The following is a 19,526-nucleotide window of genomic DNA, read 5'->3' as shown; positions in this document are numbered from 1 at the left end:
GCACAGAACCCGATGCAAGGATTGGACCCACAAACTGTGAGATCATGACCTAAGCTGAAGTTGGACGCTTAACCAACTGAACCACCCAGGCACCCCTGTGTTAATTTCTTAATTATCTCCTCTGAATGAAAAAATAAAACAAAATAGAGCAAAACCTGAAAAAAAACCACAAAGGCAGAAGTAGGTTATAGGTCTGAAGCTTGGTGAACAGTTGGCTCTTAGGAATATTTTGAAATAATAAGACACTTAGAAGCTGCCTCTGGCTTCTAAGATTTCCTTTATCTAAAGGAGAAAAGAAAACCTCTTCATGTAAAATATACAGGTTGGGGCTTCCAGGAATTTGTGTCTCAATAGAGCTAAACTGAGAACTCACAGAAGACATTCTGTCTGTGCACTTGTTCAACCCAAGAGGCACAGACGACTTTGGGTGTGAATGCAGGTGTGAAGGATGATTGGGAATTTGTTCTTTTCTTTGTACTAGCCAGCATGGCAAAAGATGAGGCTTACATTTGAATGAGTTTGGTGGAACAGTAAATGGAACATGATTTTTCAGCCTCCACTGTTCTAATGTTGTCAGTACATGTTTTTATGAAATCTAGTAAAGACCTAGAATAATGAAGTAAATGTTTTATCCTTTTAAATATTGATTCTTTTAATAATTCAAGTTGGATTATCATATTTGTTTAGGCAATGTCCACTAAGCAATTGGGAGAATAGTCCAGACCTAGTACGTCTCATTTTGATGAGCATGTATTATTTTTTCCTCTAGATTTTAATTAAATAATGAAATTAAAATTACTAAGGAGAGTTCATCTTTCCTCCTTTTTTACCCAGTGTAAAAAAATTTCTGAAGATATTACATATCTGTTTTAAATAGTTGAACATAAAATTTATTGTCTATGCTGGACAACTTTGAGATTATTTTGAAACTGAAAGTACATGTTATTATTAATAATTATCTATATACATTAATAATAATTCTGGGAAAACAGACATGAATTGAGACTTTTCAGATAAACTAGGATGTATAGCTATCTTAGTTTTAAGCATCAATTAGGTAATAAAGAAAGTGATAATAAAGGATTCCAAAGCTTCATTGCAAAACTAGTTTTCAATCTCAGGCTTGTTCTCATTTATAGGTGTATAAAGAAACATGATTCAAAATAGTGCATTTTATCAGGAAAGGCTTAAATATGCCAGGATAAAACTGCCATAAGAGGGAAAAAATGAAATGTTTTTATTCCTGTAATTATAGGTATTAGACCAAGAAATTGTGTAGCATGTACATACTAATTCATTTCTTCATTTCTCCAGGTTAATCTCTGAGATACTCAGAAATAATAATTTAAAAACATGCTTTCTGAGGTAATGAGTATAAAGGAATGCAATAATATTTCCATTATTGGGGAAAAATATTTCAAAGTAGGAGCCTTAATCAAGATCATTATGGAGAGTTAGTATTGAACAATAAATCACAGTGTATAAAAATATATATATACATGTAAAGTTTGTAATGTGATTCCATAGGATTCTCAATGACTTCAGGCAAGTAACTTCAACATTTTATGCCTTTGTTTTCTCACTTATGAAGTGTATATAATAGTTCTTCCATTACAAGTTTTGTGAAGATTAAATTATATAATACATGTAAAGCATGCAAAATAGGGATGATACATAGTAAGTATAATGGTAGCAATTGCTTTTATTCAGTTCTCCAAAATAATAAAACTCTGATTACAGTTTCTAATAATTTTTCTTCAATTGTAATAACTTTTGTTTCCACCTCCTTTTGTTTGTCTCATGTAAAATTACATTTAGTAACCATTGACAAACTCCTTAATATAACTTTATGGGTATTAATGTTGTAAAGAAATAATTTGTGTTATACTAACATGTAATCATTCTAATAACAGCTAAGTAAGGAATCTTTGGATAAGAAATCTGGAATATTCATTTACTTGTGTGCATCCTTCATTTGTTTCATTCATTCCTGCTAGTTAGTTACTGAACATTTACTCTTCTGGGGATATAGCAGGAACATCCCATTCAAAGTCACTGCCTTCTTATGGCTTATATAGATTATAGTTGGAAAGGCTGGATGAATAAACACATTTATAATAAGCATGGTGAATAAGTGCCCTGGAGGCAAAAGAAGATAAATTAAGTGGGATAAAAAGAAGCAGAGGTGGGAGAAAGAGCAGTGTGATAAATTCACATTTGAACAGAAACTTGAGGGTCCCAAGGGGAAGCCACAGGCTATAGTACTGGAAAAGCATTCTGAACAGAGAAAGCAAGTTCAAAAGACCTCAGGCCTGAGATTGCTTAGCAGATTCCAGGGAGAGAAAGGAAGCCAGATTACAGAGGGAGGGTGAAATCTGATTACAGACCACCAGGTGAAAGAGGAAGTCAGATCATGGGTAACCTTGAAAGCCACTCTAAGAATTTGGCTTTCTTTCTGAATAAGATTAAGGAGACTTTTTTTTTTGGGGGGGGTGATTTGAGCAAAAATCAAGCAGAATTAGGTTCACATACAGATGCTTAGAGTTTTGCTTTTAATATGGTTATCAAAAGACATAGGAGAACAAATCCCTGGGCCCCCTGAAGCACTAGCCCACTACCAGTCAAGGAAGATTTTGTACCAAATTTCCCTAGGCTCTGTAACCAGTCTGATACTGTCCTAGAGTCTTCAGAGGACAGATTTAAATATAAGCAAGAGGGTGAAGGGGAAGAAAAGAGGAAAGGCTTTGAGTTTGCATGGATACAAGAAGATGATGGGTAAAGGAGAGAAGCAAGAGATGAGCTAATTCCTGTAGGGTCTCATTACAGCTTCCTGTATCATCACAGCTGCCTCAAAGGAGAGATTCAAGGAAAGTCAATAGTGCATCTAGTAAGGGTCATAGCCACAGTCTTACCAAGAACTGAGTTTCTTGCCTTGCCATGCAGTTACTGTGTGCCCCGAGAAGAGTCATCTATGCCTCACTTTCCTCATCTATAAAACATGGTAAATTTGCCTTACAGACTAGTTGTGAAGGGTAGGTGCCTGATATATAATATGCAAATATAAGTGTGTGTTATTCTTTTTGATAACAAAATGACGTTTGTAATAAGATACTATTGATTGCGAGATGATATTTATCAAAATATCTTGAAAATAAGATGTCAGAGGTACCATTAAGTTAAGGGTTACTTTAAGGACAAATAAAAGACTACATTAAATAACTAATTGATTTTTTATTTATTTTTTTATTTTTTTAAATATTAAAAAAATTATGTTTATTTCTGAGACAGAGAGAGATAGAGCATGAGTGGGGGAGGGACAGAGAGAGAAGGAGACACAGAATCAGAAACAGGGTCCAGGCTCTGAGCTGTCAGCACAGAGCCCAACGCGGGGCTCGAACTCACAAACCGCAAGATCATGACCTGAGCCAAAGTCGGTTGCTCAACCGACTGAGCCACCCAGGCACCCCATTAATTGATTTTTAAATCCATCTGCTTTTCAGATATGTTACAATGTTATTGATATAAGGAAAGATTTCCTCCATAAAATGACAGTAATATGATTACTGAAAATTTTTAAACTGAAAAAAGTATTTTTGGGCTAATATGTAAAACATGAGATCCAATAGGTAAGACTATTTCTGCCATAAAATTACCTTAAACTAGAAACCACTAATTATGTATGGACATGCCAAAATATGACTGCTTTAGCAAGTGATGAATTTGCATATACAATGACTTTAATCAAAGGTACCTATTTGATTGTGTAATTATCTCATTTACAAATACAAAATTTGAATTTTGTACATATGAATCCTCATTTGTACATGCACCAAATTATTTTGTTGGTACAACTTAGAAATCCCTATTTGATATATTAGGGCATTAGTTCTCTTCCATTTTCTCTTCCAGCAACATGGATTCAGTTTTTATTGACTCTTAAAACAGAACTCCCTGAAATAACATGAAAAATTGATCCTGCTTCCTGTCATGACAGAGGAAACTACACTTCCATTTTGTGCCAAGGAAAAGCAGAAACGAACAAACAAAAACAAACCAAACAAAAAAAACATATGTTTTCTCACACACACTTTTGTTCCTTTCTGCCTTCTTGTTTGGAAGTTATTTCAAAATTTAAAGAAGACTTTGGTTCACAGGGAGAACTCTTGAGTGGTGATCATATTGAGTTCACTCAATTTTCCACATTGTTAGTCCCTAAATGATGGGAGTAAGCTGTTGATCTCTAATACTCTTAAGCAATAGAGAAAATTTAGAGCTGGTAAAAAGTACCAAATTTATAGTCTTAGAGACAGATGTTCTCTGTGGAGCTCCTAGAGGGGGAAAAAAAAAGAGCCTGAAAAGCAGTGAGGCAAGACTCTTTATATTATTAAGGCTATTGGACAATCTAGATTCTCCTAGGTCTTAAGTAAGGGTTGTATGGTACAGACTGGGAAAACTGATCACTGCAATGATAAAGTTCTGGATAAGCATGGCATTTGTTTTCTATCTAACTCATTTTGATAGGCCCATTGAGGCACAAGGCTATTAAAAATCCTGTTATTCACAAACTCACATTAAGATAGATCTCCATACAGAGAAAGACAGATACCATATGTTTTCACTCTTATGTGGATCCTGAGAAACTTAACAGAAACCCATGGAGGAGGGGAAGAAAAAAAAAAAAAAAGAGGTTAGAGTGGGAGAGAGCCAAAGCATAAGAGACTCTTAAAAACTGAGAACAAACTGAGGGTTGATGGGGGGTGGGAGGGCGGGGAGTGTGGGTGATGGGTATTGAGGAGGGCACCTTTTGGGATGAGCACTGGGTGTTGTATGGAAACCAATTTGACAATAAATTTCATATATTGAAAAAAAAAAGATAGATCTCCACATTTTAGATGTGTCATTGGGAAATGTAGGAGCCTTTTGCCTTCTGAATCTTTCAGACCCTGTCTGTATGCTTTGGGGTTCAATCTTGAGGATTCAACTAAGATGCAATTTGGCAATCTAAGTAGACACAATATCATTGTTGACCCTTTTGTTGTTCACCTGCATGCAGATGTGCACTTATGAAAATAGAATCTTACATTAGGGAAAGAGTAGAAATCCAGTGTGTCAATATTCACAACTTTGTTAACTATGCCTAGTCTGTATTTGGTAATCAAACTATAGAGAGATCCTTCCAAACCTCTGAATTCTTGAACTTTGAAGCTTCAAAAGAACCTCAGTATTGAATCTTCTATAATTAATTTCCTCTTGAGTACTTAGATGTACTCATCATTGTTGGAATAAGGTCAGGTCAAGTCTGCCTATGATGGCTCTTAAACAACACTATGTGGTATGTTTCCTTCCAGTGTTACTTTTAATATCTCCAAGGAAGGAATATACTGTAGTAATTAAAAGCACGACGGCTCTTGGGGTTAGCCATACCTGGTATAGGAGACTGAACCATGCCTCTAGGTATTTTTGTCTTTGTTTCGTTCCTTCCTACATTGAGTCTGGGCTTGACCATGTGGTTTATTTTGACCAATGGGACTTTAGCAAGTATGTTGCAAGGTGAGGCACTTGTAGTGGGGCTTGTCCTTTGGAACACTCCTTGGAAATAAGCTGCACGTTATGTGCAAGTCTAACTTATTCTGCTAGAGAGAAAGATTATGTGGAGGGCCTCTGGCAGATGATTTATCATGTAGTTAGAGAGGCCACTTGGAAAACTGAGAACTTCATTAATACCCTAGTTGAATGTAGTCACATAAGTGGCCCCAGAAAACAGGGAAAGCAGAATAGCTCCCCCTGTAACAATCGTGAGGAATAACAAATGGCTATTTTACATCAATGAGATTTAGGGAAGTTTATACATAATAAGAGATAATTGATGCATGACTCCATTACTTATTTAGTTATGTGACATGGGTGAGATATTTAAACTTCCTAATCCCTTATTTGCCAGCTCTATATTATGAGCAATAACTGTACTACTTCATAGGATTGTTAAATGGATTAAATAAAATAATAATATAAGAAGTTTAGCGCATAACATCTGAGCTACAGTAAGTGCATAATGAATGGTAGTTTTTACCATCAATTTCATCATCTCAAACATTGCCATAATTATGACAATCACCCCCCCTATTAACACCAGTGCCAATACCAACACCACTAAAACTGCCCCCCAACACCTTCCTGATAACTGGTGTTTTCATGATGCTCTTTCTGTCTATTGCAATGGGGAAATCAATCTCTTTCAACTAAGACATTTTTTAAGTCATACATACACACAAAACATTTTTCATTATAGTCAATTATGATATAAGTAATGAAAATAACTCATTTAGATATCCTTTCATATTATTTCATTGGATTAGTAAAGAGATAAAGCGATTTGCTAAGGTCACTCAGAAAGCAAATGGAATGATCACATTTGAAGCTCATGTCTTCTTGCCATGAATTCTAAGTTCTTTTATAAAATTCTGGCTCTTCTAAAAATAAGAGCCTATATCTCCCATGAGATAGGAATCTTCATAAAGGCACATATTTTGTTGTGCTTACTGATCCATTCCTAGCACTTGGTGTACAGAAGCTGCTCCAGAAACATTTGTTGAATATGTGTATTAATTCACAGTTGGTAGTTTAGTAGAGCATGGGTTCAAAAGCCAAAAAGTTTGAGTTTGAATCCCAGTTCTACCACTTATCAGCTATGTGAGTTTAGGCAATTTAACATTCTGTTTCCCAGTTTCCCTACATGTAAAGACAATAGCAAAAGTATACATTATCTGGGATTGTTTTAAAGAATACAAAGCACTCAGAATAGTGCCTAACAAAACAGTAAACACTATCTAACTTAACTATTATTGTTATTTTGCTGTTATATTGGACCTCTATTAACATATGGAATTGTACATATAAAATATTAAAGAAGAGGTATATGTCGTATATTACAAGAAGGCCAGGAAAAAAGGTAGTGTATAGTCTAAAACAATGGCTTCTAAGCTCCATTCTTGCTTAAAATATTTTTTATGTGAGTATAGTTGACACACAATTTTACATTAGTTTCAGGTGTAGAAGATAGTGATTCAACTTCTCTATAGTTATGCTCTGGGACTCAAATTCAAACTTTTTGGCCTTTGAGCCCATGCTCACAAGTGTTGCTACCATTTGTCATCATACAATGCTCTTACAAAATCATTGACTATAGTCAATGACTATGCTGTGCCTTTTATTTCCGTGACTTATTTATTCCAGAACTGGACACCTGTATCTTCCACTCCCCTTCACTCATTTTGCCTATCCCCACCTCCCTTTCCTCTGGAAACCACTAGCTTGTTATCTGAATTTATAGGTCTGGTTCTGCTTTTTTTGTTTATTCATTTGTTTTGTTTTTTAGATTCCACATAGTAGTAAAATCATAAGGTATTTGTCTTTCTCAGTCTGAATTATTACCATAATACCCACTAGGTCCATCTATATTGTCCCAAATGGCAAGATATCATCCTTTTCCATGGCTCTGCAATATTCCATTATGTATATGTATGTATACATGTGTGTGTACATATATACATGCACATATACACTTACATACACACATATACCACATCTCCCCATCTCTTTGTCTATCAGTGGACACTTAGGTTGCTTCTACATTGGGGCTATTGTAAATAATGCTGCAATAAATGTAGGGGTGCATATATCTTTTCAACTTAGTTTTTTTGTTTTCTTTAGGTCAATACCCAGTAGTGGAATTATTGGATTATATAGTATTTCTGTGTTTATCATTTTGAGGAAACTTCATATTGTTTTCCACAGTGACTGCACCAATTTATATTCCCCCCAATAGTGTAGAAGGATTCCTTTTTCTCCACATCCTCACCAACGCTTGTTATTTTTTGTTTTCTTGATTTTAGTCCTTGTGACAGGTGTGAGATGATATCTCATTATAGTTTTGATTTGCATTCTCCTGATGATTAGTGATGTTGAGTATCTTTTTATGTGTCTATTGGCCATCTGTGAAGTCTTCTCTGAAAAAAATGGCTGTTTAGGTACATTTTTAATCATATTTTACTTATGTATTTATGAATTTATTTGTTTATTTATTGGTGTTGATCTGCATCACTTCTTTATATATCTTGGATATTAACTCCCTATTGGGTATATCATTTGCAAATACATTTTCTTATTTATCAGGTTGTCTTTTGTTTTGTTTTGTCTTTTGCTTTCCTTCACTGCGCAAAAGCTTTTTATTTTGATATAGTTTGAATTGTTTATGTTTACTTCTGTTTTCCTTGCCTTTGGAGACATATCTAGAAACATATTGCTAAGGTTGATGTCTATTAATGCTTATGTTCTCTTCTAAGATTGTTAGTTTCAGTTCTCACGTTTAGTCTTTAATTCATTTTGAGTTTAATTTTGTGTAAGGTATAAGAAAGTGGTCCAGTTTCATTCTTTTGTATGTAGTCCAGTTTTCCCAGCACCGTTTATTAAAGAGACTTTTTCCCTTTGCATATTCTTGCCTCATTTGTCATAGACTAACTGACCATATGAGTGTGGGTAAACCCCGCTCTGGGCTCTCTATTCTGTTCCACTGATCTGTGTGTCTATTTTTGTGCCAGCACCAAACTATTTTGATTACTCCAGCTTTGTAGTATATTTTGAAACCTGGAATTGTGAAACCACTAGTTTTTTTGTTTTATCTAAAGATTGCTTTGGCTTTTGTGGTATTTTGTTCCATACAAATTTTAGAATTATTTGTTCCAGTTCTGTGAAAAATGCTGTTGGCATTTTTACAGGGATTATATTGAATCTATCGACTGCTTTGGGTAGTATGGACATTTTGACAATGTTAATTTCTAAGCTTCATTCTTGATTACATCACCTGGAATGATTATTAAAATTCAGATTCCTGCCAATTCTGCCCCTCTTTCTTGATCCTCTATATTTGTAACAATTGTACCAAAGAATAGTATTTGTACATTCAGTTTAAAAAGCACTAAAATGAAATGAATTATAATACTGCAAATTCAGGCATCATATTATTTCATGAGATTAGATATTTTGGAATGCAGGAATTTTTCCATTGCCTTTCAAATTCAATCATGTGGGGAACTGAATATTCTACACAAATCTACACGATGTGCCATTTTTGGATGTCCTTTTTCTCCTTTCTACCCTTTCCTTCACTCCCTTCATCTTTGAAAAAAAGGTAACTACTCCCAAGTAATACTGACCCTCCTGGGACATGTGGAAAAACTTATGGGGACTGGTAGGCCTCTATTACCTAAACTGTAGTCCATGGAGCAGTAAAATCAATATCACTTGGGAATTTGCAAAAAAATGTCAAGCCCTAATATATGACACTGCTTCTCAACTCCAGTTGCTCCTGGACTCACCAGCAAGCTGGAGCATCATGCTAAGCTCCACCCAGAAAGACTGAATTAACTGGTCTGGGTGGGGCCCAGGTATTAACTAATTTTTTTTCAATACCCCAGGTGATTCTGACATGCCATTTGGGTGAAGAAACACTCATTTAGAGGAAAAGTTTGAGCAGAAAGCTTCAGACTGATTTTAGAATTTCTACTTTCATGGTCTTCTCCAGCCTCCTAGGGGAATCCAGCTTCCAGAAAAGCCTTCACATTTCCTTCTAAGACTGGACAACTAAGGCCTCTTAGCTTCATTATATACTGTTACTGACTCATCCAACCTAGTCAGACTTCTATCCTGCCTTCCTGATAATCTCCTTGAAATCTGAATAAGTTAACAATTAGACTGGATAACACTGATTAATGTCAATGGTAAAATGATACAAAAACAGTGACATCCTACTATATTTTGAAGGCAAAAGTCAAGTACTTTCAAGCACACCAATAATCATATTTACTTATGTTATGTTTAGATCTCTCTAACCCCCCAACCACTATTGATTCTTATATTTTGACTATTGCAAGGTGATGATAGGATAGCCTTTGCATAGACTGTACTATTAAAAAAAATACATTTATTTTCTGTAAAATTTTATCTCATACACTTTAAAATTATTTAACTAAACCAGATTGACTTTTTCTGACCCTTCACAGTTTACCCTGAAATAATCAGTTAATTAAAGGGGAAAGCAGAACTGGGGAGCTGGCAAGAACCAGTTTTTTGTTGCTTTCTTTCTTTCTTTCTTTCTTTTTCCCTTTTGAGAGCATACTATTGCAGCAGATATTTCATTATGATCATTAATATTACTTCCCACAACATTTAATACCTGTTTCACTCCCCAACATAAAATGTTACCCAATAGAAGTCCACAAAAGGAGCCACAAATAAGCATGTTCCTAACAAAAACAGAAAACTGTCCTTTGATTTCTGCTGTCCAGTATGCTGATTCAACTAAAACAAAGTCATATTTAGTCAGTTATGAGACTGGAAAAATGAAAATCAGTCTGTGTGTACATCATGACCATGGTCATTAACACCTCTATGAAATAAGAGGGAAAAGAGAGAAACATCTGCTTTTATATACATCTGCATATATATATATATATATATATATATATATATATATATATGGCCTTTGGTGGTATGAACATTTGGGTGTTTTCTCAGAGTCATCTCTGGGCAAACATATGGTATGCATTTAATGGAAAACGTTTGGACAATAATGCCCCTCCTATACTCCTGGTGTACATGTACAGGATACTTTCTGATTTCCAGTCTTGGCTTAATTCAGAAGTAAAAAGGGAGAGGTTAATCCCTGGAAAAAAATATAGCTGACCTCAGGGCATGCTTGACTTTCAGTCTATGTAAGTGTTCATGTTTTTGCAGATTTCATAGGCAACATAAATCCTTTTGAATATCAGAAAGAAAAACATTCTACACAGATTTGAGAAGAGAAAAACCAACTTACCAGTGTTGTTCAGTTAATTGACAGGCACCATCATCTGAAACAACAAAAATATATTTTGATATTGCAATATAAAAACTACCGAAGACTTTTAAGTCATCTTCAAACACATATTGTGCATTTATCTACAGAAGCAAAATTAAATAAGCTATAAAGATACATAATCTGATCTCAATTATTTAATTATTTCATATGAAAGTGTTTTATCCTCACCACTTTAGATCCAAATTAGATAGCTGGTTGTCTTTGAAATTTTTTTGTATATGCATGCTGGCAAATGTATGTTTTGCAACCATATTTTATTCTGATGTTCAAGTTTAAAAGTACAGAGAATCCTGTATAATACAGTCCTTGTCCTGGCATGAACATAATCATGAAATCTTATCCTAATACACAGCTCTGATGATAATATATAAATCACCTTGCTGTGATAAAAAAATTCACTCTGTTGTTTGTACAAGAAAAGCTGAAATATTTAGCAGAGTGTTCAGCAGCTTCAGTCAGCTGCTCCTGTTCTACCATTCTAAGACTCTGCCACTAATTCTCTCGTGAGTCCTGATTCTACCTCTCAAGTTTCTCTCCTACTATTTTCCCCTGTGCCCTGTACTCAGGTTATGTCTTAAACACATGCTTTTTTTTAAAAACAATATTTTGGTTCACCACTTTCTCTCCACCTCCATATTCTTTCTACCCATTTTTTTAGGGCCACCTCAGCTAACATCTCAATGAAGCTTGTCTTGACACCCAGTGAAGGAATTACTCTTCTTTTTCTATATGTTTCCAACATATTTTGTACCTCTACTATAGTACTCAACAGATGGTCTCTTGTATTATAGATGGTTGTTTATGCCCTGACCATGTTCATTTTTGCCTACCCAGAAGACTCCCTGTTATGTCTTTGACATGGGAGATATCCAGAAGATGATTCATAAGATAAATGGAACAATTTATTTAATATAAAGGTAACATGTTGTGTACATTTTTTTCATGTTCATCTGTTATCCTTTAAAAGCATTATTGCATTGCACCTGTTTATGGTAATAGCACTTGCATTTTAAAGAAATAGTAATCTCCATTACGAATGAAACCTTCAGTCTCATGAAAAAATAAAATTAAACAATGAAATTAAAGAAAATTTCTTCTATTAATAAATGGCTTTTTAAGCAAGTTCTTTAAGATATTTTTTGCATTGTTTAAAAATCTTTTTTTTTTTTTTCCAGGCTTGAATTTTGTGGAAAGGTGATAATACTTTCTGGCCCTCTATTAGCACAGCATATGTTTGAAATTAGTGTTTTGAGGAACAGTGACAGATTTGCCTGGAGCCATTAAATGATCACCCCATCAACAAGACTGAAATTAGTAGCATCATCTTAGAAAAGGGAATCTATATTTTTATAGAGAATAAAATGATAACATTGCCTTGTTTGTAATTTTGTACACTTGACCAGGTTAACTATGTGAGAGCAGAATCTGCTTATATAAAGTATGCAAATGCATTACACACTTACACAATGTCTTATCCTTCATTATCCTTCGGGGCCCACAATTACTTCAGGTTTCAAAAAGTTAAACAATTCTGTTCAATTATTCATATCAATTTTTCCCCGGATGATTATGAATTGGCTATCACTTCATCCATATTATTAAGTGCTTTTTGTTTTCATGTAATATGTTAAATATCAAGAAAAAGAATTCTTGAATAACAAAATTTTATACTGATTTAAAGATTTATATGAATATTTAAAACAATAGCAATGTTTCTTAATTTACATGTTCATCTGTCAAATTCACTATGCTTGCTGATCCAAATTTCCTTCTTTCTCCTTTTTCCCCTTTCTCTCTTTTTTTTTTTCTTTTCATTTCTAAATATATTTTCCATTATCTTTTTTCTTCTGCATTTTGATCAGGTCCTAAGAATGTACCATATAAAACAGATATGGTTCTGTTCCACATAAAACAGATAACTTACTAAGTAGATAACCAATTGATTGAGAGACATGAAAAAAGATCTTATCAAAAAACTTTGGAACTTTTGTTTTGATTCCAGAGATACTGGCATGATTATGGGAAAGGAGTCATCCTAAATAAAATGATTTATGGATAACACATGCACCTACAAAATTCTTTTTCTTAAAAGAAGTTTTTAGAGGTCCTTTCATATGCAAATGTATTCAAATAACACTTACAATTAGTCATCTACCTCTCTATATTTGACCATTTAATTCTCATAAAGAGCATCTATTTTCTATTAAAGAACCAGGGTGTTTGAATGTAGGAACAGAATACTAAGTGGAATATCATTCTAATATTGTGATTGTATGATTCGTGGGAAAAATAAGAATAAATTAAATATGTATTATTGCCTTCTCTGTATATCTCTACCAAGCAGGTGGTAGGAATAAGCCAGCTATTTCTGCATTTACTTGTAGAACCAATTACAGAAATAATTATGAAAACAAATGCAAATAGGTACACACTCTGGGCATAGAAAATTATTTTAGCTATGAAATTCTTGAGTTCCAATAATATCACTGAAATACATACATGCATATATAATACATACATATATGTATCTATTTCTCTGACAAGCGAACACACATGCATGCAGATATATAGATATATGCATAAGTGGTCAGAGTGATTCTCTTCTTTTCTAATTTTATCAGATTTCTTTCTTTTGGCATTTCCTTTTCTTCATACAAAAACTCCAGTCTTCATTTCTCATATTAGTTGTGACCAAGTCCATGACTTAAGCTGAAATGGCAGATCAGTGATAACAGGGAAAGAAACTGAGAATGAAAGGGAATTGGGATGACTAAGCCTCAAGACCTATATTCCATAAACAGCTCCTCAGCCAAAGTCCAGAATAGTCTGTGTGTGTGTGTGTGTGTGTGTGTGTGTGTGTGTAAAGATAAAGGATACATATTTGGTCTTACTTTTTTACTCTTGAAATACAAATGACTCTTGCTTCACTCATAATTAGTTGCAAGTTCTTTATTTTACAGAACTAAAATAAAAATAGAAATTAAAGTAGCTCTATTTCTGTCAAAAATATACATCAAATATTATAAACCAAAAACAAAGAATCTTATAAAAATTTATAGAAAACTAGATAAAGTATAACAAATATTGCTTGAAATACAAAACTCAGAGAAATACATTAAGGAAATCTTCAGAGGCCGAACTGAAGAAGAAAATGTGGAAATGATTGATAAGGAGTCACTGATCTTTTGGTTCTCTGAGACATTTTTGAATCTCTGTCAAGAGTCTTGGGATTTCAAGGACAAAAGATTGAAAAGTCTCTCATGAAAATCTTTTACACAGGTATGGTGGTTGAATTGAAACTGCTAACAAGAACAGAGAAATTCCACAGAGAGGATTTAACAAAAAAAGTATTTCTGGATTGGTACCTTGTGGACTCAGTCTCCAAAATTCTTTGGAAGGGCACACGCCCAACAAAGGATTTAGGAATTATGAATATAAAGCCAAGCTAAGCAGGAGTTCAAATCCATAATTATCAAATAATGAGTAAATCTTGAATGAAATTCAACTGAAAGATCAAAGAGCAAGATTAGAGACACCAAAACATTCTGATAATGAGATTACTAAACATAGATTAGAAAATACTTAAAATAATTAAAAATGAAAGATGGGGAGAAAATATATGAAATAAACAAGATGTTAGCAAAAGAACAAGAGCATTTTCCATGAGTGGCAATTATAATTTTACAAATAATAATATAATCATTAAAATTAATAAACAGATATATTAGCTAAGATATAATTAACATGAAGGGCTGAATAAATTGTCCATAACATTACCAGAGAAACAATGAGGAAGTAAAAGTGATAAGAAAGAGGATATGAGACACAAAAAAATGGGTCAGATGGTCCAACATGTGTCTAATAAGAGCCAGAAAGACAACAAGCATAAGGAACCTTAAAAAGTAATATATGAAAAGTGTTCAAGAGTTGTGATATTAATATATATAACTTTTGAAAAGTATCTGTATGTCTATATACATCTATTTATATAAATCTACCTATTTACCTATTTCTTCAGGAAGTTAGATGAATCTCAAGATAAATCCAATAAATCTCCCTCACAAACAAACATAAATTAAAAAATAGCTAGAAGACAAAATAGGTATTTAAAGAGGAGCAGGTTAGGTTTACAGCAAACTTTTCAACAAGAATAGAAGATGTAGAATAGAAGAATCATATCTCAACTGTGCTAAGTGAAAATAACTATTACAGCAGGTTTTACCTGTCTATACACTAATTTACTAATGAAGGTTAAAAGAGATGTTTTCAGACAAAAAAAATCATTAGTTTCTATTACATCCTTTACTGAGGGAAATCTAAAAGATACAATTTAGGTAGCAGTAAACTGAATTCAGAAAGAAAGGGATGTAAGAAAGAATGGTAAGTAAAGAAACTGATTCATATAGGTAAATCTAAAAAATATCACTAACTATATAAGACAATAGGATAATATAGTAATATCAATAATGTATAAAATATGATAATATAATATTAATAATCAATTTGGAGATAAAGTGACTGAAAACACTGCACATCTAGAATATGCAAAAGGTTGATTAGAGGGGTTATAGAGTGTTCTAAAGCTCTTATATTATTTGGGATAAGGGTAAGGATATTCATTAGCTTTATACTTAAATGAGGTATCAGCATTAAAACTTAAAGGTAACCACACACACACACACACACACACACACACACACACACAAAGGTCTAACATCCAGTTGAGTAGGAGGGGAAAAAAGATAAAGAAATGACTACAAAAAAGAGAGAGATATCATGCATAGAAATAGCTAGGTAAAGGGGTGCCTGGGTGGCTCAGTTTGTTAAGTGCTCAGGTCATGATCTCACAGTTTGTGGGATCCAGCCCCGTGTCAGGCTCTGTGCTGACAACTCAGAGCCTGGAGCCTGCTTCAGATTCTGTGTCTCCCTCTCTCTCTGCCTTTCCCCCACTAGTGCTCTGTCTCTCTCTGTCTTTCAAAAATGAATTAAAATTTTAAAATAAATTAAAAAAAGAAATAGCTAAGTAAATTAAAAGCACACAACAAAATAAATACAAATACATCAGTAATCACAATAAATGTGTTGGATCACAACCTCAGGAGTTCTCCAGGTGAAATCTGAAACTGGCCCCTTACATGGAGGGCAGGGAGAGACTCAATAAGAAAAAAAGCAGACCACCCAGAGTGGTAGGTGGCAGGTTTTTAACCAAGCAAGGAAAGTTACATATGAGGCTTGTCTTGGGTGGCTTCAAAAGGAGCAGATCTCTGCACTTGCCCAACAGATCTTAAAGGTATATACAGAGGCCCCAACAGGGTTCAGCCACATGTATAGATAGTCCAGATGGTCTCAACAACATATTACTCTGTCAAGGTTTTGTCCTTGAAGAGACTCTAGCTATGGGAACAGTGGGCAGAAAGTACATTCCAAGGACTGGAGAAGGGTAATGAGCCTCAACTGCTTGGATCCAGCTCATGGGTCAACTATGGTCATGGTCTCTCAACAACTTCCTCTAACAAAATGTTAGTGAACTCAACTGCTAGTTAAAGATGGCGATTCTGATACTCTCCTTCCTCTTCTTCCCAGGATTGTATCACCCTTCCTATTAAAGTTTTTTAGTCATCACTACTCATGCTCAGCAGCATCTACTTGCTTCTTAGTTCCACTGAAAAACAGGACACTGTTCTCCCCTCTCATATATTTTCAAAACCAACAAAGCTATTTTTATAGTTTTCTAAGGGCTTTTATTTATAGAAGTAGATGGGAAAGAAGTAAAGGGGAAGATATTAAAAATATAAATAGCAAAAGTCCTTATTTTTAACTAGGGTGACCAACTTGTCTTGGTTTTAAAACTGAAGTCTCAAGCCTAAGGAATCTATCCCACCCCCATGAAACTCTCAGAGAAGAAAGGATTAACCAACTGGTTCTCCTAGTGTTCAACTGGCATCTGCTATGTGTTGTCTCCAGAACATAAAGGACTATTGATTTTGATCCTTTTGTTTCCTCTTTGTATCCATTTTTCCTCTTAGACTTTGAGATCCCTGCCTGGTCACTCTACATACCTTCAAGCACTTCCATTAAAAAGACTATCATGGTGCTCTTTGTTCTCTTGTTTAAATATTTACACAATAAAAATACTTTAACCATGTGATATATTTAATGAATCTACAATTATGCAATATCAAGCAAATAACAAAATAGTGAGTTAAAGTGAGTAAAGCACAATTTAAGCTTTATTTTTTCTTTACTCTAGATAAAATAATTATTTTTAACATTTATTAAACAAGTGTTTTTAGCATCTACTATGTGTTGTGTGCTGTTCTCACTGGGGATACAGTGGTAGCCATGTGGACATGTTTCCAACTTACATTGTTGACACATGGAGGGGTGAGGGGGAGAAAGAAAATAAGCAACTAAACAAATAAAACAAAATAATTTCACACAATTAGTGAAATGGACAAAATTAAATAAGTAATGAGGCTCAGAGGAAGAATATTTTGGATGGTAAGGCCTAATAACACAGAACAAGACAGTCATGCAAGATAAGATGATAAAATGTTTATGTAAAAGGATAGTGAACACATATGGTGTTGTATGAATTTATATTCAAGAAACAGAAAGAGGGCCAATGTACCTGGAATCTAGTGAAAAGGAAAGAGCGGCAAAAGATACATTGTAGAGATAGGTGAGGCCATATTACAGATTGGATGGTGGCCATTGTTAAGAAGTTGGATTGTATTCTAAGAGCAATAGGGAGTCACTGGAGGTTTTAAGTAGTAGTGACATTGCCTGATTTTGTATGAAACATGCCTATGCCTACTCAAAAATGGAAAGCAGAGGCAGAGGTAAAAACTGAGAGATGAGTTCTGAAACTTCCCAGAAAAGGACTTGTAGTGTTTTAGACTATAGTATATTTGGTGAGCTAGAAAATTCGATAGATCTAGGTTGACCTAGAATGCATTTCAAAGGTAAAGTCAACAAAATTTACTGATGGATTGCATGTGGGTCGTGAGTAAAAGAAAGAGATAAAGGACAGTTACTGGTTGGAAATTTAGTAATTGAATGGATGTTGATGGTATTTACTGAGAGAGACAAGACTGGTAGAGAATATAGGTTTAATTATATGTGTGTTATCAGCTGTGATGATTCTATTTTAGCCATGTTACGCTGAAGTATTTCTTAGTTATGTGAGTACAAATATTAAGTATGAAGTTGGGTGTAGTAATCAGTAGTCAGAGGAGAAATTAGGTCTGGAGATACGTATTGGGAATCATTATCATAGAGGTGGTATCTAAAGGCATGGATAGTGGAGTGTGAGTCAGTAGCAAAGAGTGTAAGGCTAATACCAGAGTCTGAGGAATTCCAATATTAAGAGTGAGAACTGAAGGCAAATTACAATCAAGTTCTGTGCAGCTTAGCTAGAGAGGGAAATTGAATTCCATCTTTACTGAGTATGTACTTAGTACATTCTGTGCTAGGTGCCTCAATAAACAAAGTTGACTTATGCTTCATGTGGCTTATGGTTTAGATTCAATGAAATTATATTTCCTTCTCCAGCATTTCTGAATTCACAATAACATTCCAGTGGCACTTTGATGATCTGTCAATTTCAACCTGTTCTCTATTATTCCAGTACCAAACACTTCTTATAACTACCACTCTCCTTCATTTCCTCCTAATTCCTTTCAAAATCTAAAACCCACAGATTAATTCAATAGGAAAATAAATGACATCATGATATTGTTTTTCCTTGAATCACACATTTCAGTGAAAGGAGATACAATAAATTCATAATGAAATTGCAGCTTAATGTTGTTCTATTTACTTTATTTGATCCTATTTTTTGCAGGTTATATAACTTAGCAACATGGAAAATCACAATGGTTTCTTCAGGAAGAATGAACTCGGTGATGGACTCTCAGATTGCTTGAGTGTTACCAACCACTATGGAAACTGTAGGCAAAGCAACAAAATGTGCATCTAACACCAGTAGAATAAATAAAGTAAAAATAGAAATAAATCATTAGAGTCTTTTAATCTTAAAGGAAATATGTAGATGGACACAAACTGAAACAAATTTCACAAGCAGCTTCTTGTTCTAGGGCATGGCTTATAATATTAGTCTGAGTAAATCTGCTTCGGTTTCAATTAATACAATTGTAAATTCAGGATCTGTGTCATAGTAAAGTTATGCTTTGGGTTTATGCAATGTTAAACTATTCTTTGTTATGACAAAATAAAGCTGTAGAAAATCATAATCTCTGGAAGACTTGAACATGGTTGGTGCAAAATTGAATTTTTATCCTGTAATTCTGGGGAGACCATTGCTTAACAAAATGCATTCTTTCTCCCATATTTATCATTGTTTCCACCTATCTTTTTTTCCAATGCTAAAATCATTTTTACGTAGTCTTTGGAAATTGTACTGATGTTTGCCCTTTGGCTTTTCCTTTTCTTGAGATAATTTTTAATTTGCTAACACATGGCAAACACTACAGCTTTGCATATTTTCTACACATTTAATCTGTTTGTCTTAAAAAAATGTAGTGAATTTGCTATTTAATTTTGCTATGCTTTTCGTTGTACATTAAAAATGTTTTCCTTGGATAACTTA

The 19,526-nt window shown here is 34.1% G+C and overlaps 1 protein-coding gene across 34 annotated transcripts in view; it reads right to left on the bottom strand.

The window, feature by feature from the left end:
- The window catches only part of PTPRD (protein tyrosine phosphatase receptor type D), a 2,222,827-nt gene that overhangs the window by 1,002,530 nt on the left and 1,200,771 nt on the right, over window positions 1-19,526 (bottom strand). For all 34 annotated transcript variants that reach the window (XM_058695363.1, XM_058695354.1, XM_058695368.1 and 31 more), the window contains one exon: window positions 10,874-10,907. The gene's annotated coding sequence lies outside the window, so the exon portion shown is untranslated. The remainder of the gene's footprint in view (window positions 1-10,873; window positions 10,908-19,526) is intronic.

This window comes from Neofelis nebulosa, chromosome 12 (assembly GCF_028018385.1).
Source record: "Neofelis nebulosa isolate mNeoNeb1 chromosome 12, mNeoNeb1.pri, whole genome shotgun sequence".
Lineage (NCBI taxonomy): Eukaryota > Metazoa > Chordata > Mammalia > Carnivora > Felidae > Neofelis > Neofelis nebulosa.
Note: the sequence above shows the minus strand (reverse complement) of the source record. Positions and strands in the feature narration are given on the sequence as shown.